Source organism: Gavialis gangeticus, unplaced genomic scaffold (genome assembly GCF_001723915.1).
Source record: "Gavialis gangeticus isolate Ggan-Ray unplaced genomic scaffold, GavGan_comp1, whole genome shotgun sequence".
Classification (NCBI taxonomy): domain Eukaryota; kingdom Metazoa; phylum Chordata; order Crocodylia; family Gavialidae; genus Gavialis; species Gavialis gangeticus.
In genome coordinates, this window is record NW_017729014.1 from 19,805,428 (window position 1) to 19,814,507 (window position 9,080).

Below are 9,080 nucleotides of genomic sequence, written 5' to 3' on the forward strand. Positions count from 1 at the left end.
AATTTTGTCTCAAACAACCACAGACAGATAGCCACGGCTGCAGGTCTTCCATTCCACGAAACCCAAGCAAGCAAAACATCGTGGATATGTGAACTGCAGGAAGGACGCATCAAACCATCCAGGCAAGGCAGACAACTAGCATGGTTATCTGAATGACCAAACACACCAGAAAGTAATGGGCAGCCCGTTCCAGGTGACACAGCCCTGTCACAGTCCGACGCTGGTAGAGTTTTGTGCTTCTCCCATAATAAAAAAGTCATTAAAACAGACGTGGTTTGTTCAGATTTACTCAGGTCTGGTAAAGGACTAATGCACCCAAGATTTGGGATTATGATAATCTAGAGCAGAGATTAGCAACATACAGCCAATAGGCCAGATCTGGCCTAGGGAGCTATTGCATCCAGCCAACGGAGCTGGGGGTGGGGGGCTTTGCCCACGCCATGGCCAGGCAACAGAGAGAGGCAGCAATGGGCAGATGCAGCAGCCCATTTCAGACCTGAGCTGGCTGATATGGCCTGCCACTGCAAAACCTTGCCCACTGCTGACCTAGAGAATCCAGATGAGATGGTGACTATTGGGTTAGGCATCAAAAGCGAGCAGGAAGTGACACCCTAATGGACAAGACAACTGGTGGACCAGGGAGGGGACGGTCCCACAGCAGAACAGCAACCCGGTGCAGAACCAGGGCTCCCACGTCCCAGGCTGGACTCCTGCAAAACAGAGCGCGCTGCCTACCACCTTGGGCTCATCCCAGGACGATAAGGGCATCACAGACCATCCTGATTTCAGAGCTGTGGAGGATCCTGTGTCCCAGAACAGCCTGGCTAAAGGCAGTGGCAGATACAGGTACTCTGAAGCCCCTGGGAGAAGAGAAAAAGCTTTTCCAGCCCAATTCCCAGACTACAGGGTTTGGATAAGCAACCTGCTGCCAATTCAAACTGCACCTCTCCATCTTTGAGGTTAGCCTATCAGCTCATTTAAATCTCATTAAGGGATCAGACTTGCACTCTCCCTCCCCACCTGGAAGCCAGAAAACCTGGAGTTGCAGCTCAGGCACTGAGCGTTCAGAGGCTGCCTTTGACTCATGCCTTTTATGACTTAAGGCCAGGATGTCAAGTGGATTTTTAGCCTTAACTCTGAATTTCATGGCTTTTGTGACTTTAAATCAGGCCCCTAATGCTATTTCAACAGCTCTCTTTTTGAAGCTGATAAATGTGTCTCTGTGCGTTTGGGGGACAGTGGGAAGATGCGGGGACGGAGGAGAAAGTTCCCAACATTTTTATTGGGCCACGATGCCTTCCTCTGCCTGCCCAAGAGGTTCGAACTCTCTGCCCAGGATGGGGGGCAGAGACCCTCCTGCCCCCGGGGAGGGGGAAGGAGAGTGAGGCCTGGTGGGTTGTCTTTACAGGATCTCAATGCACAATTCCCACGCGTGGGAAAGGCAGCAAGTCCAGGGCACATCTCAAGCACGTTTCCAGTCCTCCCCTGTGGCAGTCACCACCCTTCAACTGACTCCTACCTTCTCCCCTGTGCTCCCATGCTCCTTTTTATCAGAGCATCCACAGTTGTTCATCCTCAGCCCGACACCTCCAAGACACGCTGCTGTCTGGGGAGGTGGGGAGGAGTGGGAGATTTCACCAACCAAGCTCTTCTGCTTTCCAGGAAGAAGGGAAGTGGCACATTTTTCCATATAATAATGTATAGATCCATCTGCTTTCGGTTAGCGACTCTGACTGAGGCTAATTGGCAGATCAAACCATCTGATGTACCATGTTAGATAAGTAGTTGTAAGAGCCCAGATTGAGTACGACACTTCTTGGATGGATCCCAAAAACCAGCCCTCTGCCTGCTTCCTTCAGCCACACATTGCTCCGGGGTGCTAATACAAACCACATTGAACACACAGAAGCTGAAGGGATATGAACAAGTGTCAAAACACTTTGAACTGCTCCTGGCAAAGGGCCCTGCTATATGCTTTGCACTGAATGGACCTTTGTGTCAGGTCTCTTGAAAAGCCAGTGAAAGCTAAGTTTGAAAGTGAAGCTAAGAGGGAAGAAGGAGTAACCTAGACCCGGTAGGCTGAGAAAGGCAAGTCAGAGAGATGGAAAAAGATGCAGCTAATTCTTCTGTAGCACAAATGGATGCAGAGGTAATTTCATCTTTCCAACAAACTGAGGAGCTTAAGTTTTCTGCCTTGTCTTTGGCCTTGCCTTCACTGACCTTCCAAGAAATCATGAATCAGGCACCAAAAAACCAAAAAAACTCACAAGATTTTTAATTACACATTAAAATCATATTGTAATGGGTTCATCTAATTTGCTGGCTGGGGTTTTGAACAGTTCATTAGGATCACATCGATCAGCTTGTCACTGCAATCATGACGGCCAGAAACGCTGTCCCCTTAAAAGTGAGATTCTCACCTATTCACACGACTCCGGAAGTTGGCGCTGCAAGGAAAATGCCAGATATTGAGGGACCCGCAGTAAAAGGGAGGGATCTAGCAATACCGTCATGAGCAGATACAGCCAGGGAAGCAGATTAGTAGCTCAAGTGTCAACACCGTGGTTATTTAGATGCACAGATATTAAACAGCTATGAAATCAATCCGCACTACGGAAGTGCAAAGGGCAGAACAGTCCCTGAGAAGCTGGCACGGTGTCTGAGTGCCTAAGAGCAAAGCAGGCAAACCCCATTATCTAACTAAAACTGTAGGTAAATCAGCAGAATCAAGCTGCAAAATCAAGGGCTATAGAAGGGATGTGACAAGGTGGAGAGAGTCCAGCGGAGGGCAACCAGAATGGCTTGGGGGCTGAGGCACATGGCTTGTGAGGAGAGGCTGAGGGACCTGGGCTTATGTAGTCTGGTGAAGAGAAGACAGAGGGGATTTGATGGCAGCCTTCAAATACTTGCAGGGTGGATCCAAAGAGGATGGAGCTGGACTGGTCTCAGTGGTGGCAGATGACAGAAGGAGCAATGGGCTCAAGTTGCAGCAAGGGAGAGTTAGGTTGGATATTAGGAAAAAACTCTCTCACTAGGAGGGCGGTGAAGCGCTGGAACAGGTTACTTAGAGAGGTGGCGGCATCTCCATCCTTGGAGGTTTTTGAGGCCTGGCTGGGAGGATTTAGTTGGGAACAGGTTGTTGGACTGAATGAGCTCCTGAGGTCTCTTCCAACCCTAACTTTCCATAATTTCTATGATTTTTCTAACAGGTAAACTGGGTTGATATGACAGAGGTTTCCTTGTTTCACAAAGAGGAGAACCAGCCAGCTGGGGTCTGAACAATCCCATTGTACAGCCCAGGCAAGCGGGGTTCAGCATCTCAGTCCTGCAGTGTGCACAGCACGTGTGTAGGGTGCTCCGATAACCCGAGTCCACTAAAGGCAGCACTCTTTGCACTGCTGACCCTTGGAGATGGTGGAGATTAATTCAAGTGCAATTTCCAGGGCAGCCTATTCTCCAGAATTATCTGCTGGGAAAGAATCAGGTACCTTCTCCCATGGTGGCAGCAGCAGTCATCAGAGAAGATGTGGCTGGCTCCTACTTCTGCATTCAAACATCCCCTTGCTGAGTAGAGCAGGGAGGCTGCATGGCTTATCTGTGCCTTGCCAGGGGGACACTCCTATTCCTTTTCCTGCCCTGTGCAGACCAGACCTGCTGCCATCCCCGGCCTTTTGTTTTGCCTTTACATGGTTGTGCATGAATTCTGCAGGAGCCTCTATTTTAGTTTAACTGCTGCATTTAAGGCAAAACTTGGGACATGCTGGAAAGGGTGACTGTTCACTGATCTGTATCTTGCTGCTGTAGGACATCCAGAAGAGGAGAGACTGTCCACCTGAGCTCTAGGCATTGCATGCAGTTCTGGTCATCTAGCTCTCATCCGGCACTGTCTCTTTTTGCTATTAAGCAGCTTGCAAGGCAGGTAAAAAATTCCCTTCTTTCAGCATCTGCTTCCCAGGAGGGGGATCTGGTTTCCCACCTCCAGGAAGAAGAGGGGAATCTCTTACCTGCAGGAAAGCCCTTGGCTGAGATCAACCTTCTTCCAGTGACCACAGCAACAGCAATGTCCCTGCAGGAGCTGGGAGCAGGCTATTTGCCGCATACGGGAACTTGACATACAGATTATTTTCACCCTTGAATTGTGCCAGCAGAGCAAGAATAGAAGTGGTCTGACAAGGAAGGGGATGGGGTGGGGACTTTCACTGAGCTGGTGGTTATGGGGTCAATTTGTGATAACTGTTCATTTGAATACATAGACTCAGTGAGGCTGGTGCATGTCTTCATTTGGAGCTGCTGTCCAAGTTCAGACACAGAACAGGATCATTTCACAATCAAATTGACCTCTCTTTAGCTGGCTGCATCCTGTTCTGGCAGGAGATGCTTTCTATGTTTCACAATAGTTTCTTGCTGCAGCCGAGTGTCACTGCCTCTACCTTCCCTTAGAAGAGTCACAGCCGTTCCCAAACTCCGACAGATTGTGCACCACCAATTTAAAACTATACAACCTTAAGAAAAATTTTTAGCTCAGCCTGAAGTACCACCAGCAGATTTTTGTCATATAAAGTAATTACAATAACACATTGTGACACATACCGCTGACCGGTTGTCTGCGTAGCGGTACCCACGCCACAGATTGGGAGCCGCTGCCCTAGGCAATGAGGTCAGCCTGTGTTTTAAAGGGAATGTCAATCAGTTGCGTACAACACCACCTCCTCTCTGGGATGCAAGCTTTTCTGCAGCAAGGAGCCCAAACTGGGCCCCTGGATAACAGTCCGAGCCTTGTAGCTCCTCCAGATCTGGACCGATCCAAACTTTGGAATGACTTAGAGCAGGATGTGAGCTCTGGTCACTTGAGCTCATTTTTAGATGCACACCAGACCCTAGGGAGCTGCCACTTCATGGTTTCCCCTAGCAGTTAAGGGGCCGATGGATCTGCACATGCACAGATCCATGGGGCATCTCCTCCGCACCTCGAAGGGTCTTGCGCTTTGGGACAAGCCGCTTCCAACCTTGACCTAGGAGCTTTGGCTAATTCATCGAAGCATTGTGAATCTCTAAAGTGTTTGCATTGAGAACTTCTCTCCTCTCACATTTCCTTGGCTGCACACAGGACTTGAAGGGCACCAAGACCCACTGTTTAATCCCACCTGAGGGAGAGGCTGGGCACAGAGGGAGCGGGCACAGGAAAGGAGGACGCAGTAGGCTGGTGAGGGCTCTCAAGCTACCAGAGGGGGTGGCATTGGCAGGCTTCCCAGGGCAATCACTCTTGATAAAGGGAGGAAAAAAAGAAGGAGCATGGAGCATGCATCCATCAGCTTGGTGCCTGAGGGTCGGTACCAGAGAAATGGTGGGGTCAGCAGAGCAAAGGAGAGTAGCAAAGGGGAAATGATGGAGAGCAACCTGGGAGAAGGTGAGAAGGATGGAGAGCAGGGGGGATGGATCACCGCACAGGTGGGCTGCAGAAGTGAGAAGGGGAAGGTGCAGGCTGGCTGGAAAGGAAAATGTGAAGAAGAGGAGAGCTAGTTTGAGGGACAGGAAGGAACCACAGAGGTGGTGTACACAGGAAAGCGTGAAATGCCGCAAGAAAAAAAATAAGGGCATAAAATGCAAACACCGGAGTGGGTTTCCTAGCTAAGTGGAGGCCTCTCGGTTTGTCGCTGCCTTTGCCATCTCCCTGGCTCCTTTTCTATTTCTTTCCCTCTCCCTTTGCCATCTCTCTTCCTCCTCTTCCCCAGCTGCTCCCATGCCATGCCAGCCCATCAGCCCCGAGCACCAGCTGGAAATCTAAATGCGAAGAATTGTCAAGGACTGCCGGACATCCCCACAGCACAAAGCCGCGCGTCGTGCTGGGGCTGGCCAGGAGATGGTGCTCTTGATCTCAGCCTGCAGCCCTGTCTGCCGAGACTTGGACTCTGGGATTTTACTAGGGAGAGAGATTCAAGCTGAAAGTAAGGATCAAACATCCCTGAGCCTGAAGGTGTTGGGATGCAGAGCAGAGCTGCGCATCGAGCCTGTGCGAGGGAAATAAGACAGCCGCAAAGCTTAGCCTCTGAGCACAATTTCCCCACCTGGGTCCCAAGCCTAAGAGGGCGTGCAAGCGGGGAAAGAAGGACCCGGGGCAAGGAGCAGGAAGAAGAGGTTGAAGTTTTAGTGAGTCAGGCCCCCTCCACAACCAGCAGTGATTGCAAGGCACCTTCCCTTTAAAAAATACACATCAATGTGGCCAGTTGAACAACATATTTCCTATTCACACCCCAGACTGGTAGGTCAAGGGCAACCGTGCAAGTGCAAGTGCCACCCCCATGCACCGTCCTGGTAATGTATTGCAGGGAGGGCCCAAGGAGAGTATCCACAGTCTGTTCAGTCCCTGGCCCCTTTCCTGAGGATGCTGGTCCCTTTGCACTGGCCGTGGAGCAATGGTGGAGGAGGGATCTCAAAGACCTAGCAGAGACTCGCCTCCTTGCTGGCCAATGCAGTAGGACAATGGGGGCCAGAAGTATCCTGGAGGCTGAATGTCCTGTTGTCTCCCAGCAGGCCTGGGTTGAGGAGCACTGGCGGGGTGGGTGGCACCTGCCCTGGGGACATGACCAGGGCTGCCAGCCTGGTGCTTTTCATTCAGGCTGTAGCCACTTGACATTTTCACGGAGGGGCTTCTGCATGCTCCTTACTCCAAGGGGAAGACTCGTAGTCAAAAAACTTCAGCTGTCTGGTCAGAAAAGATCACTAGGCAACTGAGGGGACCGGCCACCCTGCGTGGGTTTTGATTTCAGATAGCAATGGCTGGCTTGCAGCCTATCAGGCTGTGGTTCATTGCATTCAATACTGTTCATCAAGGAACCGTATAGGGCAAAGAGATGGGGCAGAGTTGAAGCCTCTTGGCGAACTGAAGACATCCCGGCCTTGGCTTTCCATAGCTGTGGGAACCAGGATGCAAGCTGGATACTCAGAGGTGAGGCACCCCCTTCCCCTGGTGCTTTAAAAACCACTGCAGAACATGGATCGTCTTGGCCCCAGCCCCAGCCTCCAGGAGAGAGGTCTTAGTTTCCCCGAGGCTGCTTCTTCTTGGGCGTGTAGGTAGGAAGGATTTGTTCATGGAGCCGGCAGGCGAGTGGGAGAGGAACGCACCTACCCCCACGTTTCTCAGGCTGCCCCTGGGAGGCCTGTCTGGCTTTCCGATGGTCTGGAGCCAGCTTGCTTGAGAAGAATAACAGGTGAACGCAGTCTGCGTGGTTGCCAGCGGATTCCACCGTGGAGCCTCTCCTCTTATCGCTCTCCGGGGAAACCCTCCAGGAGATAAATTATGTGTTGTTGTCTAAAGACCGCAAGGTTGGTTCACATGGCAAATAAAAAGGCCTCTGACAGCCCGGGAAACCACAGCAAAGTTGGCCCAGGGCGGCTCGGGATTAAGAGCAAACTTCTCCATCTGCCAAGAGCCTGTATTCCCCCGGTACCCCGGTCTCAGCCTTTCCTATGCCAGCTGCGCGGTGATTTGGCTGCTTCCCCCGTCACGTTAAGGCAGTTTTGCATGGCAAATGGGGCTCCCCGGGGGAGGATGAAGCATCTCTTGCTAATGTTTGGCCAAGTCAAAAGTTTGTAGGAGTGCAGAGGGTTTCTGAGGCGCTCCGTGGCAGCTGTGGAGGTGAACGTGGCCACGTGGGAGAAATGTCCTTCTTTGGCACAAAGGGGGTGCGAGAGAGAAAGGACCTTTCCTGATGTAATAAGGAGTGGATGGTGAAGAGGCCAAACTGTACCCTGTGTGTTTTTGCCTCCGGGTCTAGTGAAAGGTCCTGGGTTAAAATCAGGGGAGAGCAAAATCCTCTACTGGATGGACACAGCACAAGCAGAGGCGGTAACTCTCCCCGCTGCCCTGCTCTACCAACGTGCCTCGTTGCAGGCCATGACTGCCACGAAGAGAAGTCTGTGTCTGTGCATATTCACCCCTTACTGAGACTAGCCACAAGAGAGAGGCATGGCCAATGCCAACACCAACGGCACCTTGTGGGATGTGGATGCTTTGTGCATGGGGAACTGGACTATGATGCACAAATTAGCCACCTGGTGAAGAAGAAACATTGGGACCCAACTAGGATGGGATCAGCCACTGCCACATTATTTCTTAGTCCATAATAACCCATGGCAAACCTTCCATGCACTTGAGAACAGACCTGCCTCAGCCATGGGTGTAGCTGCACCACCGCTGTGCCAACATGTAGATGACAGGATTGGCACCAATTGAAATGGTAAGCATTCACCCCAGCTTTACATTTAGCTGGGATTAGCTCAGGTGGTGCAAATATCTATCAGTCTTAGCTCAGGTGGTACAAAAGTGGTGGGATTAGCTCAGGTGGTGCAAATGTCCATCAGTCTAGGCAACACTTTGAAATTTATGCCTCTTGCTGGGTAGTGGTGACCCAACTGGGCTCTGACGAGACCTTCAATTAACAGGCTGGTTTCATCACCTGCTTTTTATGCCAGAAGATGGAAAAAAACAGCTAGCAGGCAAGACTGAGGAGTCTTCTCCCATCATCTTTGAAGCAACATCAGTCTTTTCACATTCACGACACCTGTGGCACCTTGGGTGATGCTGGTGCTTGGGTTGTCCCATCACTGGGTGTGGCAGGGCACTGTGGGTACCTGCCACTTTAAGAGTAGAGCCAAGCAGCCAGAAGGTGCGTGATTGCGGCGGCCATTTTAGAACCCTGGCCGCCCATATAAAGAGAGCAGTTTGCTGCTGGCGGGCCAGGCAGGAACATCGCCTGGCTGCAAGGCTGCATGCAACATCCTGGAGGTAAGGGAGGAGCTGTAGGGGATGGTTTGGAGGCTCTGTTTTACCCACTGTGGATGAGAACAGGATGGGATTCAATACTGACAACAAGTGCAAGGTGCTGTACCCAGGGAGGAAGAACCAGCACCAGACCTACAGGCTGGGGAACTCCCTTCTCGTCAGTGCAGAGGCAGAAAAGGATCTTGGAGTCATCACTGACGCCAAGATGAACATGGGCCGGCAGTGTGGGGATGCAGTCAGGAAGGCCAACCGCACCTTGTCATGCATCCACAGATGCATCTCAAGCAGGTCCAAGGTG